We start from the raw sequence: 25,840 nt of genomic DNA, 5'->3' as shown, positions 1-25,840 counted from the left end.
TAATGAATCATTCCTATCTAATTCACTATTATCCCGTATTTATGTTAAAAAAAAAAGTGAATTTAGTCAGGTACATCGAAAAAGGCTACCTATCGTCAAAGGTCAGCAGGCTTGTAATGAGGAACCTGAGCATAGGTCCGTAGGGGAGTCTTGATGCCCAACACCTTACGCCATCTGGTGTGGGAGTGTTGACTGAGTGCTCGCTACACGGAGAAATCATTACAAGAGTAAAAGTGCGTAATTTATAAATCTCAAAAAAAAAAAAATAAAGAAAAAAAGAGAAAAAGAGAAAATAATATTGACCTTGAAAAAGACGATAGTGTGAAAGCCGTCGTTGTAAAAATTCGAGTAAACTGGAATATTACAGATAAAGCCCATGAGGTATTAAAGTAAACATCCACAACTCTCGAAATCCTGCAATGTAGGATGATTTTGAATCAGTGATTAGGTCTTATCTGACCAATTCTTGGAAGCTACTAGTTTTAGCAGTATTTTGGAGAATCTAAAGCCTTAGCTTGTGTATGGTCCAGACATCACCAAGCACCCAAGTATAAATTAGCCTTACAACTCTCTAACGGAAATTTAATGACTTCAACTTAAGTTGCATCTTGACCTAGGATTTGGGCTGACTTAGTGATTAAAACTTTGTGTGCTTTTGAAATTTTTAGCACCTATGCATTTGAAATTAGATTTTATAAAATAATAAAATAAATTCTTTTGACAGCAGTTTGTGGGTATCTGAGCCGGAAACCCTCACGAGACAAAACTCGTCCACTAGGGCCACCTAGGGGTTTAAAGCCTTATTGCATACGGTAAATGCAATCGCGATTCCTGCGAAAGTGAGTTAGTTTTTATTTTGCTCGAGGACTAGCAAAATGCAGGTTGGGGGGTGTGATAAGTGCTAAATAATGCATAAATTAATATCTTATTCATAGCACTTATCATTATTTTAATTCACATATTTTGTAAATTCAACCAAAAAATGTATTACCTTCGTGATTGCATTTTAATAAATTATCCAAGGTAATTCAAGTTTGATTTGATTATTTATTGATTAAGCTTAATGCATGCAGGTCGAGTCGCTCAATTAGGTAAAGCCTAAACGGACACTACATCGTTTCACAATTTTATATTTTCAGAATCGACTCCAATAACTCTTTTCCAAAACCCAGTGCTTCCCATTAATTCCTGACTCTTCATACGTTCACCTAAATTTCTCCTCACTCATTCGAACTCTTTTTCCACATGATCCTATTTTAATAAAATTCCTTCAATTATTTGTTTCTCATATCTCAAAGCATATCACTTAGTTGCACGAATCCCAAAGTCTCATCCCATCTCAGCCATTCATCTTGCTTCCCATATCATCCATCCATCAAATTTCCGATTTCCAGCTAAATGGACCTGTTCCCAGCGACCACTTGTGATCTCCCGCACCTCACAAATCCAACCAAACTCCCAGCTCACGAATCATTTCTTCTCTTCATCCAGATCAAAAAGAATCCCAGGAACTCAACTTCCCAGCCGTTCCGCTTCCCCTGTTTCATCATCATCCCATCTCCCCTTTCGTGATTCCTCCCAGGCTATCAGCCGTGTCCACCGTTCACAGCTCCGAATCTAGCAACACCCTCCCACATCCTAAACAGCTTCATCCACAAGCACCTCTCCCAGCTGCTCCCACGAACAGAACCAAGCCAATCTCGTCTGCATTCCAAAAATCTCCTCCCGCGTCCGAGATCTTCTCCAACGTCCTCCGGATCACATCTCCCCATTCCGTGGATCACGCCCCAGCTCATCTTCCCCATATCCGCGATTCATTCTTCCGATTCTTCCGGCATCTCCACATAGCCGTGAGACTCATTCCATCGTCCACGTCCTCTAAAATCTTTTCCCCTGCTTCTGAACAAGAATCAAAATCCTTTCAATGCCATGATAAAGCTTCCCACGGATCACTTTCTTCCGTGCGCTCCCAGCCATCCTAACTTCCAGATCACCTCTCAGCTGTCCAACAACTCGATTAGTTCCATCGTTATCCCGTATCCAGCATCATCCAACTCCCCTGCTACGGATCCCATCTTCTCAACCGTGAGCTTCCTCCACGATCTCCTCTACTTCGAAACAGAGCTCCAATCTCCACGTCACCTCCGAAATTCAGCTCCAACTTCTTCCGCGTCCGGATCTTCCGCAGCAACAAATTTTAGCTTCACTCGATCCTTATCCTCTCACCGTTCGGATCAACCACAAAGGAGAGAAGCAAGGAGGAGCTACAGCCTATAAAAGGCCAAGGCAGGAAACAGAGAGGGCATTCTTCTCTTCCATTCATTCCTCCTTCCCCATCGGGGGGGGCATCCCTCTTCCCCCACCGGGGGCTGTTACCAACTCCTCTTCGGCAAGCTCTTCGGAGGCCAAAATATCCCACAGAAGACAGAGGAGGGAGAAGAGTTTCTGGGCATTTTGGGAATGATTTCCCAAAGAAAGGAATCGATCTCAGGGAAATCACAAGAGGAAGAGAAGAAAGTGACGGGAGCCCGCTGCTGTGCTGCTACTGCCGTCCTCCACTGCATGGAAGCTTAAATTCCTCTCTAGGGCCGGATGCAGCCCTAACAAAGGGCCAAGGGTTTTATATTTTTGATTTCTATTCTTGGAGTTGTATAAACCTTATTCTGCTTCTAATGAATATTTTATTTCATCTCATATTTAATTTTTGTGATTTTAAATATGAAGTTTATACAACTGCTCTTCATGATCATTGAAGTAAAAATAAGATAGTTCATGCTTAAGGAAGATGCGATGTGCTACCACCTTAGATTAGGGTAGACATTTCATGCTAAACTAAAGATGGATTATGCCTAAATTACTTTTGTGAATTTCTATTCAAATGCTTATTAGGCTTGTAGCCAATTTGCATGTTTATCCAAGAATAAATTAAAATATAATTAATCCTTGTTCCGATGTTAGTGGTGAATTCCTTGCCCTAGGTTCTCCCAAATTAATATCATTTTAATTGCATTTTCTCTATTAAATTCCTTAGTTTAATTTTCTTTACAAACTCTTCTTTTTAAATATTTTTATTTTTAAAGAAAACAACTATACCCTAATCCCTGTGGATCGATACCCGTAATCACTATCCTACCAGATACGTGCTATTGCGTGGTCTTTAAAGTTGACTATCAGGAGTATGTTCTTGATAACATGAATTCTTTTTTTAAGCATTCAACGTGCCTTATAACGTCAATGATGAATCAAATAATCGAGGAAGACATGTATCAATAAGCATAAATCATAAAAGAATTTTCAACATATAAGAATCATGACATAATCAAAAGATAAATCGTATAAAGCAAAGGATTAGAATTTACATCATGAACTTGGTACACCAAATGATCTCTCTTCACCCATCACCTAGGATATCAGCCCTCCATCAAAGAAATAAGCCTCCTCATGTTTTTTTTTCTATTTCTTTTTTTTTTTTGGAAACAGGGGATACCCTATTTATTCCTTTCTTCCCTTCTCTGTTTTCTCTCTTCTTTTCTTTTAGAATTCGGGATGTCCCCCTCCCAGCCGAGAAGGCCCTCTTCATATAGAACCCCAGAATCCATAATCCAGCGATGATCCCCCTGATCATGCGTGGAGAGGAGCTGAAGACGGAGCGGACGCGGTGGGGTGCGACGCTTCACGGGATGCTGAGATCACGGGCGGATCCGGCGCTGATGGGTGCGACGCCGAGGATCGTGCGTGGGAGGCTGAGGTCTGGGAGGTGAGGTGATCGCGGGATGATCACGGAGGATTGCTCGCGCTGGGGGGTCTGATTAGCGGAAATGGGAGAAAGGGAGCCGATCGCGGTTGAGGAAGAAGAGGACTGGACGCCAATCTCGGCCGGGAGGAAGGCGGATCGTGAACTCCGGAGCATCGTGGACGGCTGGGATGGCTGAGACGCGGATCCGGAAGCAAGGGAGCCGATCGCGGTTGAGGACGACGCGCGGATGCTCTTGGGAGGCAGACAGACGCAGGCGGATGAGGTGGGCGGTGATCGCGAAAGGAAGGAGCGTGGACTCGGAAGCGAGAACCCGAAAGAGGTGGATGCTCTGGGAGGTGATCGCGGGCGGAAGGGCTCGGGCGGACGCTGTGGAGGAAACTGGGAGATCCGTGGGTGTTGGGATGATGGCGAATCCAGAAGGAAGGAAATCACCACGTTGTGAATGTGGACGGCTGGGATGATGGAGGAAGCTGGGAGATCCAATTGCAGATCTTCTTGGCTTGATGAATCTAAGCCCTTGGATGTTTCATTACGCATTGCCTCCAGATGGCTGCCATGTGTCCCTCGGGTGCAAGTGTGCTTGACCAGGTTTAATTCTGTTCCAGTGTAATCAGGCTTGAAGTCGACCAAATGCACATTTAAACTCTGATTTATGATAATCTGTGCCAAATAAAATATAAAATTAATGCAGCCCTTTTATCATTATTTGTTAGCAATAATATTAATTTAAGCAACGTGTAGAACATACTTTTGTGCTCTCATCACACCCCCAACTTGCTTATTGCTAGTCTCTAGCAATTAACGAGCAAACGATAAAATGAGGGCACAAAAGATGTAGTCTAACCTATGACTTTTTATTTAAGCTAAAGACACAAAACTAAGATACATACCCATTTTCGTAAGGCACCACGATTGCACTTAGCACATGCAACAAGCCATTAAACCCCTAGGTTATCCCAATGGACGAGTGTTGTCTCGTGAGGGTTTGCAGTGATGTTACCCACAAACATCATTCATAAAATGATATATAATGAAATCTAAGTCAATACACGCATGATATATGTTTTTCTCAAGCATGGCAACTATCAAAGCAAGGGGAATACTAAAGTGTAGTGGGCATAAACAGAATGACTTTCTTAGAGCACTAATACCTCCACCACAATATGGTACTGCTTGAATTTTTAGGTGCACTACTCAAGTTCACAAGTATTTATTACAGTTTATTAGAGCCTGATCCATCAAATTTTTAGGATATCTCATGTTGTCTAAATTTGTCAAAAATGGTTCGCATATAAAGAAGGAGCTATCAAGCCCAGCTAAACATCCAAAGTACACAGAGTTCCAAATTAATAGAGTCAAACCAGCCATTTCCACATGTCACTGGGTTCGGTCCAACCAACCTTATTCATGCTTATTTTTATTTTTAAACAAATATGACGATTACAATAGTCCAACCCCCTTAGGCTCTAGTAAGATCCATGTAGCATGTTTTCGGCCAATGACTCCTGATCCAGTTGGCTCAAGGCATTAGGTGAAACACCCCTCGGGCTTAATTACTCGAACCAGACTACGCCACGAGATTAGACTTGTCATCTCTTTTTTTTTTGCAATAAAAAGATGAGGTAAACTGAACTATATAACGTGACTGCACCGTGACTATAGGTCAACCAAGGTCGGAACATAAGGCACTTAGGTGATCTAGCCAGGATATTCAACCTCTATCTTTATGTGAAAATCAAATCATGAACCTTATAGTACGGATAAGGATACTCGTACTTCTTTTACAAATACAGCTTTAATAAAAATGCATTAAACAAATATAAACTCCTGAGGCCTTCCTATAATCATTAAGTACATGTGCGGGGATCTAATAATAGGTCTCTGATCAGTCATAGTATGCATGTGTTCCTTGCCATAATAGTTGCACAAACTCAATATGAAAATACATATGCATTTGCTTAGAAAAGAATAGAATAAATTAAATGCAAAAACAAGTTTTTTTTTTTTTGCAAAATATTTTCCTCCCCCCAACTTAAACATTGCATTGTCCTCAATATAATAGATACAAGAAAACTATATATGAGAGATAGTAGAGAAAATAATATTGGAGAGAAGAGGAATACCTTGAGCTGTTGATATTTAGAAAATAAGACCTACAAAATAAGAAGAAAACTAGAAATAAAAGAAAATTTAATTCTAACTAATATATACATAACTTTGCGGCTTTGCCATCATGTTCAGTCATAAGAAGGCTCCCCTAAGAAAAAGGAGTCCTCTTCATTTGAAAAATTCTCAAGAAAAGGTTTTAACCTGTGTCCATTTACCTTAAAAATTCTACCATCCCGTGGATTCACAATCTCTACCACCCCATGTAGAAAAACAGTTTTTATAATGTAAGGACCTGTCCATCTTGATCGCAACTGACCAGGAAACAGATATAAGCGGGAATCATATAAAAGAACTTTTTGCAAAGGTTCAAAAGATTTTTTCAAAATTGATTTATCATGTAAGATCTTCATTTGTTCTTTGCAAATTTTAGCATTATCATAAGCATCTCTGCGAATCTCATTAAGCTCGTTCAATTGCAATTTTCTAGCTAGACCGGCATCATGTAAATCAAAATTCAATTTTCTAATTGCCCAATACGATTTATGCTCTATTTCTACAGGTAGATGACATGCTTTTCCGTAAACTAGCCGGTAGGGAGACATGCTAAGAATGGTTTTGTATGCAGTACGATAAGCCCATAATGCATCTGATAGTTTCAAGGACCAATCTTTCCGTGATAGGTTCACCGTTTTCTCTAAAATACGCTTGATCTCTCTATTGGCTAACTCTACCTGGTCACTAGTTTGCGGATGATATGGAGTAGCAACTCTATGGGTGACACCATACTTTTTCAATAAGATCTCGAAAGGCTTATTACAAAAGTGTTTTCCACCGTCACTAATTATAACCTTAGGCATCCCAAATCGTGAAAAAATATTTTCTTTTAAAAACTTCAGGACAGGTTTGTGATCATTGGTCCTACAAGCAATAGCTTCTACCCATTTGGACACATACTCGACACCAACTAAAATATATTCATATCCAAAAGATGGTGGGAATGGGCCCATAAAATTGATGCCCCAACAATCGAAAATTTCGATAATAGTAATGGGTTGAAGAGGTATCATCTGCCTACGAGTTAGACTTCCAATACGTTGACATGGATCACATGTCCTGCAGAACGCGTGGGCGTCTTTGAAATAGTAGGCCAATAGAAACCACATTGCAAGACCTTTGCGGCGGTTTTCTTAGAAGCAAAGTGTCCACCACAAGCATCAGTATGGCAGAAAGAGAGTACGCTTTGTATATCATGATCCGGTATGCATCGTCTAAAGATTTGATCGTTGCAATATTTAAATAAATAGGGTTCGTCATAGTAATAATTCTTTACTTCGCGCAAGAAAATTTTTCTATCTGTCGACCCCCAATGTTTTGGCATCCGGCTTATAACAAAAAAATTTACAATATCTGCATACCATGGCATACTAGAAAGTACAAACAACTGCTCTTCAGGGAATGAGTCCTTGATGGAAAACTGTGGCACTGAATCATGAAAAACTAGCCGTGATAAATGGTCAGCAACCACATTCTCTACTCCCTTTTTATCTTTAATAGTGATGTCAAATTCTTGGAGTAGAAGTATCATCGTATTAAGCGTGGTTTGGCCTCTTTCTTATCCAGCAAATATTTTAACGCTGCATGGTCTGTGAAGATAACAATAGGAGCACCAAGGATATAAGAGCAAAATTTATCTAAGGCAAATACTACTGCAAGCAATTCCTTCTCGGTGGTGGTGTAATTCATTTGAGCATCGTTTAAGGTTTTGCTTGCATTGTAAATGACATATGGCTTATTATCCTTGCGTTGTCCTAGGACAGCTCCTATCTCATAGTCGCTAGCATCGCACATAATCTCAAAAGGTAATGATCAATCGGGTGGTCCCATGATGGGTGCAGTGCTAAGCATAGACTTCAACTTTTTGAATGCCTCCTGACAGGTTTCAGTCCAATTGAATGGTGTATCAAGGGACAGGAGGTTACATAATGGTCGAGCTATGACACTAAAGTCCTTGATGAACCTCCAATAAAATCCGACGTGACCCAAAAATGATCGAACATCTCTAACTGTCTTGGGTGCAGGTAGCTTAGCAATTAAATCGATCTTAGCTCTATCTACTTCCATACCCTTCGATGAAACAATATGTCCTAGGACAATTCCCTTTGGTACCATGAAGTGGCATTTCTCCCAATTCAATATCAAATTCTTTTCTATACATCGAGCTAAGACTGCTTGTAAATGTGACAAGCAATCATCAAATGAGTCACCAAAAACGGAGAAGTCATCCATAAACAGTTTCAAAAACTTCTCGTTCATGTCTTCAAAGATGCTGAGCATGCATCTTTGGAATGTTGCAGGTGCATTACACAACCCGAATGGCATTCGTCGAAAAGCAAATGTGCCAAAAGGACAAGTGAAGGTAGTCTTCTCTTGATCTTCTGGTAAAATTTCAATTTGATAATATCCCGAATAGCCATCGAGAAAACAATAGAAATCATGCCCTGCAACTCTCTCCAACACTTGGTCTAGGAAGGGTAGAGGAAAGTGATCCTTTCGTGTGACCAAATTCAGCTTTCGGTAGTCAACACACATGCGCCAACTCGTCGGAACACGAGTTGGAACTAGTTCACCTTGTTCATTTTCTACCACCGTCAAACCCGACTTCTTAGGAACGACTTGAGTAGGGCTTACCCACTTGCTGTCGGAAATTAGGTAAATAATACCCACGTCAAGAAACTTGAGGACTTCTGCCTTAACCATATCTCTCATCGTAGGATTTAACCTTCGTTGCATTTGCCTTGTGGTTTTGGCATTGTCCTCCAAATATATCCAGTGCGTACAGATTAAGGGGCTAATCCCCTTCAAGTCGGCAATAGACCACCCTAAGGCTCCTTTATGATTCTTTAGAACACCAACTAATTTTCTTTCCTAGGTATGATCAAGTTCAGACGAGATGATTACAGGAAAAGTGTCCTCGGGTCTAAAAAATGCATACTTAAGTTCCTTCGGTAAAGGTTTTAACTCGAGCTTAGGCACTTGCTCATGGGATGGTACTATCTTTGCTTCTGGAGATGGCAACTGTTCAAATTTTTCTACTTTTGGTCTCCACCCATTGATCATCATGGCGTTCGAAAAATTCATACTAGGTTTGACCAACAAATCCTCTTCATTGGTGCCATTAGAGCACCAATCAATTAAACTATCGCCGGATGGATCGTTAAATGCTTCAGCTAACAAATATTCCTCCGCGATGGTTTCAACCCAATCAACCTCCTTATTCTCTTCGTGATCATTGGGTTGCTTGCAAACATTAAAAATGTTAAGTTCCAGGGTCATGTTGCCAAAAGAAAGCTTCATGACGCCATTCCTACAATTAATCAATGCATTAGAAGTTGCAAGGAATGGACGTCCTAAAATTACCGAAATCTGAGACTGTGAGTTCGAAGCTGGATGTGTGTCCAATACGATAAAATCGACAGAAAAATAGAACTTATCTACTTGGACCAATACATCCTCGATAATCCCCCTCGGAATTTTAACTGACCTATCAGCTAATTGCAAAGTGACGGAAGTTGGCTTCAATTCACCTAGACCAAGTTGCTGATATACAGAATATGGCAACAAATTCACACTTACCCCTAAATCTAACAATGCTCGCTCTATCCTAAAGTTGCCTATGATGCATGAGATGGTTGGGCAACCTGGATCCTTATATTTAGGGAGAATGTTGTGCTGCAAAATAGCACTCACATTTTTAGTTAAAAATGCCTTCTTCTTAACATTTAATCGGCGTTTGACAGTACACAAATCCTTCAAAAATTTGGCATATGAGGGTACTTGTTTGATTGCATCAAGAAGAGGTATGTTGATCTTTACTTGCTTAAAAAGCTCAAGAATTTCAGAATTAGGTTCGAGCTTTTGCAACGGCTTTAACCGTTGTGGAAAAGATGGAGGAAAAAAACATTCAACTTTCTCGTTGGGACCTCAACTTCTTCTTTGTCCCTTTCATCGGCTTTGGGAGCATCAGAATTAGAAGTGACCTGCGGTCTCAATGGGACGGTCTGATTAATGACTTTTCCATTACGCAAAGTCATGATGCTCTTTGCATGTTCTGTATGCAAACTAGAAGGAGCCGTATTATTACTACCGTGCACTTGTGGGTTAGGTTGGGGTTGAGCTGAAAGCTTGCCCTTCTCTTGGGTACTTAGGACGGTAGTCAACATTGACAATTGGTTCCTTATGTCTTCAAAATTTCGAGTATTTTGAGCATTGATATTAGCTTGACCTTGTAGAAAAGTTTGTATGGATTGCAAGGTATCCTCGATATTTGGCTTTTGAGAGGGTGGTGATGCAAAAGTAGGATGTGCAGGTGGAGGAGATGAATGGTGTGACTGTTGAGGATGATCATTTCTCCACCTAAAATTTGGATGATTCTTCCAACCAGGGTTATAGGTATTCGAGTATGGATCGCTATAAAAATTTTGGTAGGAGTTCATAGCATTTGCTTGATCGTGCAAGACTTCTTTGAATGCCGGTATGGTGGGGCAATCTGTAGTGGTATGACCCGACATATCGCAGATACCACAACACTCGTTTCTAAGCTCAATTTCTTCTACCTTCCTAGTAAGGGCTGCCATTTTAGCATGAAGATCATCCTCAGTTCTGAGGTTGTAAAGGCCTCCCTGTACAGAGCTAGTAGGCTTAGGTAAAGACTTGGTGTTTCTATCCCTGTTATCCCAAAGTTGGGCAGTCTCAGCAAGGGAATCCAAATATTCCCACGCCTCATCAGGGTGTTTTTCTAAAAATCTACCATTGCACATGGTCTCTACAAACTGTTTCAACTGTGGAGATAAACCTTCATAAAGGAAGCTAATGGTTCTCCAGGTTTCGAACCCGTGATGAGGGCATGAGAGAAGAAGGTCTTTAAATCTTTTCCAACATTCATAAAATGTTTCATTATCTTTTTGTTGGAAATTGCTGATATGTCTTTTCAAAAAGTTGGTCCTTTGTGTGGGAAAGAACTTCTTTAAAAATTCTCTCTGCATATCTTGCCAAGTTCTTATTGATCTAGGTCGTAAGGAGTTTAGCCATGTTTTGGCCTTATCCTTTAGAGAGAAAGGGAACAATGTCAACTTGAGGACATCCTCGGTGACGTTTGGCACTCTAAATGTAATGCTCAATTCTTCAAAATCCTTTAAATGAAGATACGGACTTTCGGACTCTAACCCGTGAAACTTGGGCAGTAATTGAATTACCCCGGGTTTGATGTCAAAATGTCCTACATTATCAGGAAAAATTATGCATGAAGGCTGACTAGTCCTAGCTGGTTGTAGGTATTGTCTTAGAGTCATAACATGGGGTTCTCGTTCTCGATTGTGGTGACTCCCCGCATCTTCATTTAAATCATCCATCTCACAAGGTGTGAGATACTACGAAGGAATTTCAGGGGTATGTCTTAAGGGATGATCTAAAGTTGTACGACTTAATCGACCGGTGTCGTTCCTATTCCACTTTAGCATGCAAAATAATTCCCTCTCTTTTTCTTTTTTTTTTAAATATAAGTACCAACTAAAGATACCCTAAAACGACATCCTAAAACAAAAATCTATTCACAATCAAACATGCAACAAAACATTACACCTCAATTTCTAATGTTTTTCTTAAATTTCTAGATAGCTCCTAACTGGTTTGAAGAGGGCACCTAAGCCTCCAATCCGGTCTAATGAACCGAGTTGACCAGGTAAGCTCCTAGGTAAGTGGAGGGATCACGATGCATTTGCAAAGGTCCCACTTAAAATCCACTTGCCTCGAACAGATGAACTGTCTCCCTTATAGGGACAAAGCTTGCCTAGACATCAACTAAGCCACAGAGCGAACTTGGTGCAACTTTCGGTGGTCTTCGTCCTATTGAGCTCGAATGTCCTTAGGGGCCAACGTCTAGTTGATTTTAGTTAAGCTTAGGATATTTATGCACTGGAATAATTTTTGTGCTAAGGACGAGTGATGAAATCCCGACCTTATCTTTTTAAATGGGTTCAGCCCTTAGAATATTTTATGCTGATGCTTTATACTACATGCAACAATCAAGAGATTTTTTTTTTAATGTTTTATGACATGACATTAAATTTCGTTGAATAGGTGATCAAGCAAAATATTTATTTTTTTCAAAAAAATTTTATGAGTTGAAGTTTGAAATTTGAATTCTGAAATTTGAAATTTGAAATTTTAGGTTTTTCCTTTTTTTTAAATTTTTGAATAATCACCCTTGATCTTTTCTTAAAGTTTTTTTTTTCTTAAATTTTCAATTAGCAACAAGGGTTAATAAGATATGATAACAATAAAATTCTGATTCTAAAAAAAAAAATTAAATGCAGAAAATTTAAAACAAAAAGTAGCAAGGTTTCATATTAATCTAATGGTATTAAAAGTCTCAGAATGTCAATCAGACCGTTCCGATTATTGAACGATGTGTCTTGCACTAGTTGACCAAATTTTAGTCCAATCAGACGGCTACTTTCTATGATATCAGAGTTTGATGCAAACTATGCAGGGAATTAAAAATAGTAGTAAAGATTTAATTTAATTTTTTTTCAAAAGAAAAATACTAACTACTAAGGTAAAAATTAAATCTAAAATTATACTAATAAGTCAGCCGTTCCCCGGCAATGGCGCCAAAAACTTGGTGCTTTCGAAAAAATGCTCTCCCAAGTGCAGGAGAATCGCACAAGTAGTATAACTCGGAAGTCCGAGGTCGATTCCTCAGAAAACGATCTATGGATTATTAGCATAATTTTAGATTTAATTAATTCAATAAACTTGTGGATTAAGATGATATTTCGCAAATAGAAAATAAATCAGTAAATAGAGAATCGAAGTTAGGATAGATTAAGATGGTGTACGGATCCAGAATCTTCTTTGATAATATCAAATTCATGCGATAAATTCTATGATTCTTTTGTTTTCTTTAAGAATTATAAGCAGATAAAATTTAATTATGGAGTATTTTCTTGATAACATGAATTCTTTTTTTAAGCATTCAACGTGCTTTATAACGTCAACGATGAATCAAATAATCGAGGAAGACATGTATCAATAAGCATAAATCATATAAGAATTTTCAACATATAAGAATCATGACATAATCAAAAGATAAATCGTATAAAGCAAAGGATTAGAATTTACATCATGAACTTGGTACACCAAATGATCTCCCTTCACCCATCACCTAGGATATCAGCCCTCCATCAAAGAAATAAGCCTCCTCATGTTTTTTTTTCTATTTCTTTTTTTTTTTTTGGAAACAGGGGATACCCTGTTTATTCCTTTCTTCCCTTCTCTGTTTTCTCTCTTCTTTTCTTTTAGAATTCGGGATGTCCCCCTCCCAGCCGAGAAGGCCCTCTTCATATAGAACCCTAGAACCCATAATCCAGCGATGATCCCCCGATCACGCGTGGAGAGGAGCTGAAGACGGAGCGGACGCGGTGGGGTGCGACGCTTCACAGGATGCTGAGATCACGGGCAGATCCGGCGCTGATGGGTGCGACGCCGAGGATCGTGCATGGGAGGCTGAGGTCTGGGAGGTGAGGTGATCGCGGGATAATCACGGAGGATTGCTCGCGCTGGGGGGTCTGATTAGTGGAAACGGGAGAAAGGGAGCCGATCGCGGTTGAGGAAGAAGAGGACTGGACGCCAATCTCTGCTGGGAGGAAGGCTGATCGTGAACTTCGGAGCATCGTGGACGGCTGGGATGGCTGAGATGCGGATCCGGAAGCAAGGGAGCCGATCGCGGTTGAGGACGACGCGCGGATGCTGCTGGGAGGCAGACGGACGCAAGCGAATGAGGTGGGCGGTGATCGCGGAAGGAAGGAGCGTGGACTCGGAAGCGAGAACCCGGAAGAGGTGGATGCTCTGGGAGGTGATCGCGGGCGGAAGGGCTCGGGCGGACGCTGTGGAGGAAGCTGGGAGATCCGTGGGTGTTGGGATGATGGCGAATCTAGAAGGAAGGAAATCACCACGTTGTGAATGTGGACGGCTGGGATGATGGAGGAAGCTGGGAGATCCAATTGCAGATCTTCTTGGCTTGATGAATCTAAGCCCTTGGATGTTTCATTACGCATTGCCTCCAGATGGCTGCCATGTGTCCCTCGGGTGCAAGTGTGCTTGACCAGGTTCAATTCTGTTCCAGTGTAATCAGGCTTGAAGTCAACCAAATGCACATTTAAACTCTGATTTACGATAATCTGTGCCAAATAAAATATAAAATTAATGCAGCCCTTTTATCATTAGTTGTTAGCAATAATATTAATTTAAGCAACGTGTAGAACGCACTTTTGTGCTCTCATTAGTTGGCTAGCGCAGACTCCAACTCCGAGATGCGACCCTCGACGATCGATCGCACCTGAAGAAGCTCGGTCTCCATCTCCCGAATTCGGGCGAGTTCAGTCTCGACGCGGGCCTCGGCCTCTTCTCTCCGTTGCATCTCGGCGGCTATGTCCGACCGCAAATCCTAAATCTTTTTTCGGGAGTTGGTCATGGCAATCCCTAACATATCGACCAAATGCGTTATCCGGGACAAAATAACAAAAGTGAGCCAAGGTCAAATACCTATGCAAAAGCAATATCACTTACCAAAACAACGGTAGTGTATGCCTCGTCAACAAACCCGGGTAGTCCGAGCTCCACCAACTCGGCCCGATCGCACGGGAGTGAGGCCCAGCGCACGACCTCACGCGTGACCTCACTTGATTGCAGTGCTGTGTCATCTTCGAACAGCTGGCATCATGATGGAATGGCCTCCTTCCGGACTCCGGGGGAGCGGGCTGAACCCCGGACGAAGCCGCGGCCATGGAAGAAGCCCGAGCCTTAGGCCTATTCCCAGGCTCGGGACCCGGCGAAGGCGACCGAGCGACTCACTTGGCGCTACGAGCTTTAGTGAGTGATGTGACCGCCTGCTTTCCTGCGCCCTTCCCTGCCACCTGCGGTGGTGGCCTCGCTCCGAGTGGAGTAACCTGCTCAGGCTCAGGTCGAGCAGGTTTAGCAATGACGATTCCAAGCCGACACCTCTCGGTGCCGGGTCCCGAAGCAGCTCGGGCTTTCCTCTTTGGCTCAGGCCAAGCTCCATCAGAAGCAACCGCCTTATTGCGATATTTGGCCATTAGAACCTCGGAATCAAGGTGCATCCCTACAATTTCTGGCAAACAAAATTCTGTCATAATTCAACAATAAAAAGAGAAAAAGAAGAAAGCAAAGTAAATATTTCGCCCTTACCCCTAGGATGGGCCGAGCTTAAGCCGACATTTACTAGGACCTCCTCAGTAAGCAAGTCGGGGAGTCTTGGAGTTTCGTCCAAACCGAGCAACGTATCTAAGGTTGCCTGCTCGAGCTATGACAACTTGGGCAGCCTGTTATTAACGGTAACCTGCGGCGTATCCCAGGCTGACTCAAAACTCCACAGCTGCTCGGAGGAAATAAAAAAGAACTTGCACTTCCACCCGTAAATGGAGGAAGGCCCACCTCGGAAGAGTGAGTGGACTCTCCGGGGAGAGAAATACCACCACCCTTTGCCTGCGGAGTTAGCTTTCAACATGAAGCACCTCCGAAAGACATTAACCGAGGGAAATAGGCTATGTGCAAGGCATAGAACGAGGAAGCCCACTATCATCCTCCATGAGTTTGGGGTGAGCTGCACTGGGATTAAGTAGTAAGTTGCCAGGAGCTCGCTCACGAACCCATGCAAGGAGAACCTCAGTTCCGCTCGGAGTGTATCCATGTACACCCCGATCCGACCCTCAGGAGGATCGTCAACTCGAGCCCCGGGACCAGGGAGTTCAAAGGTGAACCCTGAGGGAATAAAAAACTGTGCCCGAACCTGGGACAGCTCTTCCCCAACCATGCGTGAGCTAAGCCCATACGGGTCAGGGCTCCCATCAAGCTCATCTTCCTTCGACAACGAAGAAATTTGAGCTTGAGATGGGCCCGCACCAAGCACAAGGGCCCTCGAGGGTGACCCCATTGCCTCGCCCACAGTGAAGGAAGAAAATAAAGAAAGAAAAGCCTCTCTGAGCGATCAATAAGGGGTGAGAACACCTACCTAAGGAACTCATCGAAGAAAAGAGACAGAAAAGGACTGCCGAAAGGTTCACCGAGAAACTCCGAAATGCTCCGCGAACTTTCAAAAAGGTTCGAAAAAGAGGTGATGGCAGGTAAAGAAAGGAAGAAAAATAGGGATCCTGGAGATCTCCCTCTCAAGGCTTTATATAGCCTGCTTCAGCGGCTCTGATCAACTATCTGAAATGATAGGATGATCAGATTTTGCCACGCGGCGACCTTCGGGACTGTCATAGCAAATCTTCCTCCAGACTGTCATACTAAAAGCCGATCATCATGGCAGGCACTTTTGAAAGCTAGGCATTGATGAGGCCCCTCGCGTTCCGCCCAACGACGCTTCGAAAGGAAGCGCGCACGCAAGGCATTAAAGGGACTCTAGTAACCCCTTCCTCTTCAGCTGACGTGGCGACCTAATCCACCTAAGCTCGCTTCACAAAGCGCGATCGGAAGCGATTAGCCCTTGACATGCATACCCAATCCAGTACACACCTCTTTTTGCCTATGTAACTGAAGCACTAGACGATCAGGAGTCTGCCTACTTCCATCGTCCGAGCAGCGAGGTAGCTTGACCTCGGAAGTGGGGGGCAAGTGATAGGGGAAAAATGGATCGTCCAACCTACAACTAAAAGGCCGCCCAGTAAACGTCAACAACAATCAGCTAAATCTTTACTTCGGCCCAGAGTCAACTCGACTTCGGGACTCTGCCAAAAGCTCCACCAACTTCAGATATTCGCCAACTCCCCCGACCAAGCTCGGGGTACCTCTAGATATTCGTTGACCCATTCCGACCAAGCTCGGGGTGCCTACCCCAGCAGTACGCCCCAACTCTCGAGCTCGGGGCGCTCCACCGAGCATGCCTTAGAACCCGAAAAGCTGAGCTACTCCCAGCACCTGCCAAGCCGACCTCGTCAAACGCATGGCGCGACTACTTAACGAGCTCGGCCTCGTCAACGACCGCATCCATGTGCGGGCCTACGCCCACCTACATGGCCGTACTTCACAACACTACCGTGTCACATCTCCATAACTAGCCTTCAGCAGTCAGATGGCACTTTGACTACTCTGGTCATACCCTGCTGTGACTGTCAACACCCTACTGTTCTCAAGAACGAGTAGTAATGCATGCCACCAGCCAGCCTAAGCTGCACGCCATCTGGCTCAGAGCCACGCCTCCTCATAATGAGGGCTGACAGTGCCTCTGCCACATGGGCCACTCCACCGAAACTATAAATAGCTCGGTCAGGTAACTTTTAAGGGACTTTTTTCGGCTAGACCAAATTTCTCCCACTCTAACTTGATCGTCGGAGGACCCTCACCGAAAACACCGGTGAGGCTTTGTGCAGGTCTGCGGCCTTCGTGCAGGAGATGGCTCCCGTCTTCCCCTTTCAACCACCGGCGGCTCCCTCGACTCCACCGGCATGGTCACTCTTAGGCCAAATTTGAACCACAACAACACCCATTTGCAGCCAATTGCCACTGCCCCTTCAGGTAAATCGACGAGATCCTAGACTTTATTACTAGCCATAGATTTTAACTCATCCTTTATGGCATCTAACAAGAGTGTGGAGTGTTCTCCATTCATGGCTTGTGAAAACGTAATGGGATCTTTTTTACGTCCGACATCAAAATCAGACTCTATGAGGTATACTATGTAATCATCAAGAATAACAAGTTTTCTTAATCTTGAGGACCTTCTTAAAGTCACATCTTCACCACTTTGAGATGACTCAATTGGCTCAGACTGTAATGGCTGATTTATATCAGGTTGAACCCCTTGTTGATGAACAGATTATACTAAATTGGGTTGTACCTCATGATCATTAGATCCATTTTCTCTTATTACAACCAAAGGTTGTCCAATAGGAGGTAGTACAACTTGTTCTCGTGTATCCTAAAATTCAATCCTGCGAGGATAAACACTTCCACTAGGTTCAACATCCTCAAGAAACCTTGCATTCATTGATGCAACAATTCTAGGGCTGTGAAAGGGACAATAAAATCTGTATCCTTTGGAGTTTACTGGATAGCTAATAAAAAAACACTAGTTGTCCTTGAATCTAATTTCTGTATGTGAGGATTGTAAATCCTCACTTCAACTAGACAACCCCATACATGTACATGACTTACACTAGGTTTCCATCCTTTCAATTGTTCAAAGGTATCTTGGACATAGCCTTGGATGGGACCCTGTTTAGTATGTACATTGCGGTTTATAAAGCTTCACTCCATAAGGACAAGGGCAGACTAGAATTACTAATCATGCTCCTTACCATATCCATAAGCATTTGATTTCTTCTTTCTGCAACGCCATTTTGTTGTGGCGTGCCGGGCATAGTGTATTGTGTAATTATGCCTTCACCTTCAAGAAACTTTGCAAATGGATCCATTATTTGTCCCTTTTCTGTGTACCTACTGTAGCACTCCCCACCTCTATCAAATATTACGATCTTGATTTTCTTTTCACTTTGATTCTCTGCTTCTGTCTTATAGGTCTTGAAAACATCTAATGCTTCAACCTTTTCATTCAGAAGATAGAGATACATATATCTTGAATGGTCATCAATGAATGAAATAAAATACCTCTGACCATTCCAACAGAGAGTAGAAAAAGGTCCACAGATATCTGTGTGCACAATCTCAAGAAGTTTTGAGCTCCTTCTGGAACCTTTAGATGATTTGTTGGTTTGCTTTCCTTTTATGAAGTTCACACGACCTTTGAAGTCAATGAAATCGAGTGTTTGCAAGACTCCTTCTTTCACTAACCTCTTTATCCTCTCCATAAAAATATGTCCCAATCTCTTATGCCATAACATATAGAAATTTTTTATCTATAAGATTCCTTTTATTACCAACTGCATGCATAGACAAATAATTCTGCTCAAAATAGGAATCTAAATCAATTTTGAATAAATTATCAACCATAGTACCAAAACCAATAGAAATTTTATTTTTCAAAAGTGCCATTTCATTTTCAAAAAGAAAACAATATCCTTTTACAACCAGTCTGGAAATAGAAACTAAATTCCTACTAAAATCTAGAATATAAAAGACATTAAATAAATTTAAAGCATATACTGATTGCAGAATTATTCTCAAAATCCCAACTGCCACAACTCGTGAGCATCCTTTATTTCTTGAGTAGACCCATTGTTCACGTGTTCTTGGCTTCCTTCTATTGAGAAATCCTTGCATATTATTTACAATGTGGATTGAAGAACCGGAGTCAACCCACCAGGAATTCTTAGGAGCATTAGTAAAAAAAGATTCATGACACACAAGAGATATAAAATTACCTCTCTTTTCGAGCCATTTGTGATACTTTTGGCGGTCTTTCTTCCCATGACCCCTTTTCTTACAAAAGAAGCAGGTTACTTTATTGCCATCAAATTTTGATAGCGCTTGATGCTCCCTCTTTGTATGCAGGCCATTCCTGCTTTTCTTAGTTTTTTCTTTATCATGAACGACCATGTGAGCACTTTCTGGTTGATCATGCTTCATCCTTGCCTCTTCCTAAACACACATGGCCAATAGTTCATTTATAGACCCGTCTTCCTTATGTGTGTTATAAGAGATCTTGAACGGTCCATACTCAGATGGTAAGGAGTTTAGGATGAAGTAAACTAAGAATGGCTCAGATATCTCTATCTTTAAAGACTTAAGTTGTGTAGCTAAGTCTCTTATTTCCATGATGTGCTCACGCATGCCCTTGGAACTATCAAAAATCTGTAAATTTCTTCATCAGGATTCTAGCCAAAGCTTTATCTGAACGACAAATTATTCTTCAACAGCCTTTATAAAGGCTTTGAGTGTAGTACAATCACTGATAGCACCTCTAATCTCCTACTAACTTGAGACTTTATTAGTAGTCGTCCCAAGCGATTACTTTGCTCCCACTTATGGTATTTATCAATGACTTCTTGCATATCTTTATCCATGGGAACGGGTGGTTCGTCTCCACGGAGCGCAAGATCAATGTCTATGTACCCTAAGGTAAATTCAATAGCATCTTTCTAGTCAAAAAAATTGTGACCATCAAGCATTGGAATATATTCAGCACTTTCAAGAAACGATTTTGAACCACCTGTAGTAATCAAAATAAAACTTTATTGCTATGATATAAATCAAAGTAAATTCTAACCTACCTATGGGCAAAGGTTGCAACAAGCATAAATTTAATTTACTTTAGTAATAGGATAAGTACTAACAAATAAAAATTATCCACACATGTAGATAAGAGGTCAACTTTAATGTTAACTTTCTTTTCTATTCTAATTAATTCACAAATTTAACAATTTACCTGTGGGGTAAAATTATTAAAATTTATAATTTAATTAAAACATAGATACCAAATCCTTATGAAGTTCAACTAGATGTGATTTTCAAATTTAATTAGGATGTTGTGGCTAATCCAAAAGAAATCTGAAAAAATCACTACTGCATGATATCTAAACACTTTAACGTTCAAGAGAAATTGAACAGACATGAAGTATAAAAATAATTGTTGTGGCTAAGCGGTCATCTCGATGGACATAAGCTGCTGTGTGCCTAAAAGCCAGTTCTTGGATTCAAGTCCCAAGTAGGCGCCCCTTGTCTCATTTTTTTTTATAATAAATACAGCAATAGATTTTAATAAGAAACAAAACAAGGATGATAATGGGTATTCTACAGATTCAATGAGTATTCTATCAACGTAGATCTTTAATACATACAACTTTTTACAAACAAACAAGCAATTAAAAAATCTATAGAAACTATGAACAGATTTGAAATTTTCATAACTTTTGTAAACATCAAACAGCGACATAGAGGATAGGCTCTGATACCACATGAAAGAAATGTTAGCCATACACTATATGTATAAATCCATAGAAACAGTGGAAACGATTTATTTACCTCCTGCCATGATGTCTGACTGATTTCAAATCTGCCCACAAGAAGATAAGGTAGTGAAAGAAAAAGCTTTTTGACTAAGAGAGGGACTTCTAGTATTTTTGCCCTTTTCTGGATTGAGATGTCCAATAGAAATACACAAGCTCTTGTATATATAGGCAAGACTAGTGACCCTTCACTTTCTTGAATAATCCTTACATATTCCATCCATCAAGAAATATGAAATGTTTCTGTACAGAATTAAATATATACTTAAATCCACATTAACTCCATAAAGAAATATTTACCAAATCAATAATAGCCTAATAAGAATTTCTTAAATGGCTAAAATGAAATGTGATAATATAGATCACTTTAAAGAAATTATCTTTATGAAAATAAATAATTTCTTACATATTAAACATCCCAAACTAGTTGGACAATTTTAAGAACAAGTTGTACCTATCTCTAATCCATATCTCCAATCCATCGAACTCTTTTTAAAATTTAAAAATAAGAAAAATCTCTCTTTTATTTCTCAATCCCTTGAATTATTATTAATATTTTTTAAATGTACATTGCATATATTTGGTTGCTAGTATTCTTTAATATAAGGTGCAAGATTCTGTACCCTATACAATATAAAAAAGTTAGGAAAATCAGTAATATTTTCCGTAAATTGAACTTAAATGGTTATTTTCCTCTCCCATCATATAAGTTCTTTCCTTTTTATTTTCTAATGATTTCTCCCAACAGTTTTAATGTTGACATAGCTCCCTGTTGAATAAAATCGAGAAATCACTTGCATGATTATTTGAGATATTGGAAAAAAAAATAAATATTATTATTATGCCTTTAAATCTTAAAATAAAATATTATGCCTCTAAATCCTAAAATAGAAACAAATAAGATATTGGAGTAATAAATTAAGCCACAAGCATATCAATATCTAATATGAGGTGGCTGGTTACCCTTTTTATTTTTGAGTTGTTCATATATTCTTATGTGAATAGTTTTTTACTTAATTAATTTTCTCCTAGAATATAATATTGGTACTTCCCTTCTTTCGAAATATCTTTGGGTTGCATGCATTAATTTCATTTTTTAAAAAAACTTGAACATGATTATATTAGGGATTATAGTATTTGCTGAATTTTCTTGTTTGGAATGATTCAGTGGTAAGGTATTTAAATTCTGGAACACACTAATTAACGAATATGCCTACCATTTTTTTACAATTAATTCATTGGCTATATTTTTATTATTGTTTTACTAGCTATAACTTCTATTATTATTCACTTTCTTTAATTATCTTGCTAGTATAATCTGTCAGCTCTATGTTTTTTTTTTTATTTCACTATTTAACAAACCTTGAAAAACCCAACATGAGAATTTCTACTATTTCTTTACTAGAAGGAACAAGACTTTGAGAGGAGGTGGCATAAATCACAGAGTTTTGCGATGGGCCCAATGAATGGAGATATAGTAAATGGAGGTTGTGAATTGGCAAGCTTACACCAACCAAAATTCAATGCAAGTTTGCTAATCTGATTTTTCTAAATATTGTTAATTATTTTTGATTTTTTTGATTTTTTATTTTTAGTCAATCACAATGCTAGTGGTGGATCTAGTGAATGAATATATAGCAAATGAAGGTTTATCATATTATAGGAACTGTGCAACCTCTTCTTTTAGTGCAACTAGTTTTGCACAAGGGTAGACAATGGCTGGCCCATTCAAAGGAACAAGCTCTTAATCATTACAAGTTGAAGTGGAAATTGGCTCAAACATTGGGGACTGACCTGATGATGCCACCACCAACGGGTTCATTTAGAAAACCTGTCCTAGTTGTCAATGATATTGAAGTTCGAAATTAAACTCCTTGTAACTTGGCCTAGACTATTTGAACCATTTTTTTTCTTTATATGTAAGCATCTCTTATACAAAATTGAACACTAGTTTTGTGGTGTCTATTTCATTCAAGCCCATCAAATTTCAATTTGACCAATTATAGACCAACATATAAATTATAGTCTATAAAACATTAAAAATAAAATTGAGAGTATATGCAACTCATTTAAAAATATATAAAAGAAAGGAGAAGAAGAGGAGGAGAAGAAAAGGAAGAAATTTGGGAAGGTGAGAGGAAAAGAAGGGAAGAAGGAGGAGGGGAAAAAAAAAGGATGATCAGATGTGTCCAAATCTAGATGTGCTTGAAGGAAAAGAGGAGAAGAGGACTTGTCCCAACGTAGTTATGTGAGAGGCAAAGAAGGGGAGGAGAAGAGGAATACAGAAGAGGAGGACAAGAAAATACCTACGACAGCTCGAGATCCTATTCAAAAAGATTGGTCAGAATATATTATTTGAATTTTTTAGCCCTGTATAAGTATCCAAGATCTATCCTATGCATAACCAATGTAGGAATAAACATCTTGCATAGACCTTTACCCGCTCTTCCTGTTTAGGCTCTGGCATCCTTATCAAGCTAAGAATCTAAGGGCTCGTTTGGTTCGCGGGAAGCATTTTCCTTCCTAGGAATATGATTCCTGGGAAACAAATTCCTAGGAAGAGGATGCCTAGGAAAGTACTTTTGGCATGTTTGGTTGACCATGGGAAAGTGACAAATTTCCAAGGTGCTTATGTTTGGTTGGCCATCCACTTTCCTAGGAAAGTTATATATAATTCCTATTATGCCCTTAATAAAAATTAGGTTTTTAATGCCTCTTTAATGCTTCTTTAATGCTGAAGGGACTTTTTGGAAAAAAGTAAAAATGGAGTGATTCCCGCCTCATGGGAAAGTAACTTTCCCATGTTTCTCATGGGAAAGACTTTCCCATGAAATGTGGGAACCACATTCCCATGGGAATACAACTTTCCCTTCTCTCTCCTTTGAAAACTCCAACCAAACAAGAGGCATCTTATTACTTTCCCGTTGACCACACTTTCCCCCCTCCTTTTCCTGCGAACCAAACGAGCCCTAAATTCAATCATAAATACCATGATCAGTTTGTGGTCAATTTAAATGAGCTCGTGTTGCAGTATCTTCTATTCCACATGAGCTATAGGTCGAATCCGCTATGAAACTAATTATAAAACCCATTACCTCACCCAAGAAGACTAGCCTGAAGGTATTATCTGAGTTCCTTGTCCCCATACAAGTATTCAAGATCTATTCAGTACATAACTAATGTGGGGCTAAATACATGCTCGTACGAATCTTCACATACTCTCCCATTTTAAGCCTTTACATACTTTTTTATTTTAAGCCTTCGCATCCTTGCTAGGATAAGGATCCAAATTCATGCAAATTCATTCATGAGTACCACAAATCTAATCACAAATACTACGATCAACTCGTTGTCAGCCAAAATGGACCCGTGTTGCAATATTCTTTAGTCTACATGAGTTATGGATCGGATTTGCTCTAATGCCATTTTGTAACAGCCCAAGACGTCACCCAACAAGATTAACCAAAATGTATTTTTTTGGATTTCTTAGCTTTATATAAACACCCAAAATCTATCTAGTACGTAATTGATGTAGGAGTAAACGCATACTCACACAGGCCTTCACAATACATAAGTAAAAGAATTCACTGCAGCTCACCATAATCTTCCATAGAGATTATTAAGAAAGCATACCCTCAAAGTGGAAATAAGAGATACATCACAAGGTCGCAATCCAAGAAGTAAAAGGTAAATAAAATTTATTTCTCTTTTCAAAAAAAGTGAGCCATTTTAATGGTTTCCATTTTTTTAATACATTAGATTAGGGTTTTCTTTTTTTTTTTTTGCTAAAGATTAGGGTTTTCTTTAGAACAAGAAAAAAACTATTCTGCCAAACACTTTTTTTCTTCTTGATTTTCGTGTTTTAGCCCTTACAAAATTGAAAAATGCAATGATGCCTCTAAATTTTCCTCAGTTAATAAGCATAAATAGGTTAGGAAGACAAAATTAGAGCAATTATTATGTACTATTCTTTTTTGAAATGCCCTTTTTATCTTTTTAAGAAAGTGATTTGATCTGGATGCTCAAATGAGCCTTAGGTGGAGAAAGAGTGGAAGTAAGTTAAATGACCATTCAAACATAATTTAAATGTTTAATCTAACTTGTTATTTTACTTATATATCTCCATCATGTTGTGCATAATTCACAATTTTATGTTTAAAAGGAGAATAACAAAAGTGCTTATATATGAAGTAGAGGATGAGATCATGACCATCCTCTCCACAAGCATCACATGTGGAAAAATTAATTATTCTTAGAGCCAAAGTCTTAGAACTAGTCACATATGGCAACACTAAAGCCTTAATTTTTTCAAGTTTTCCTAACTAGTGTATTTTCAAAATTTAAAAATCAACACAAATTTGCATGAATACCCTTCTTAAAAACTCAAATTTGCGTGAACACTCTCTTAAACTTTATATTTATTTCTGTATCCTCATAAAATACTATTTTTGCACAAATATCCATAATATAATAGTTCTTCTAACACCATTAATAAAAATCATATTTATTTTAATTAAAAATAAAATAAAATTTTGAAATTACTTTTTTGTCCTCCATTACGATCGTCTTAAAATGTTTCTTATTGCACATCTACCCACTAGGAATATTTTAGTCATTTTAATTTGGAACTATTAATTTTTTATTGGTGTTAGATGGTATGGGTACATATGCAAAAATAAGGATAAAAAAGAGTAGAATTGTAAAATAAGTATTTTATGAGGGTATATATGTAAATATTAATTTTGGGAGGGTATTTATGTAAAATTTGATATTTAGGAGGATATTCATGTAAAAATAGCCTATTCTTTAAAATTTTTCTAACTAATGTATTTTCAAAATTTAAAAATCAACACATTTCCACGTGTCAATTATTTCTTTATGTTTTCTTTTTTTGAGTAGGTTGCTGTGCTTTTGGTCAAATCTCATTTCCACCGCCCCCCTTATTTTTTTATAATAATATTATGTTAAATAAATGGCATAAGTCTCTCGTGCT

General features: G+C 39.5%; 1 non-coding gene across 1 annotated transcript; it reads left to right on the top strand.

Moving 5' to 3' along the window:
- Nucleotides 1-10,753: 10,753 nt before the first annotated feature.
- LOC120109761 (small nucleolar RNA R71) lies at nucleotides 10,754-10,862 on the top strand. Its single transcript, XR_005510554.2, has one exon. It is a non-coding gene; the product is annotated as a small nucleolar RNA R71 (small nucleolar RNA).
- Nucleotides 10,863-25,840: the final 14,978 nt, after the last annotated feature.

Source organism: Phoenix dactylifera, chromosome 14 (assembly GCF_051530095.1).
Source record: "Phoenix dactylifera cultivar Ajwa chromosome 14, Ajwa_hap1_PhDact_Kaust_v1.1, whole genome shotgun sequence".
In the NCBI taxonomy this organism is placed as follows: Eukaryota; Viridiplantae; Streptophyta; class Magnoliopsida; order Arecales; family Arecaceae; genus Phoenix; species Phoenix dactylifera.
This window is presented reverse-complemented; position numbering and strand designations above follow the sequence as displayed.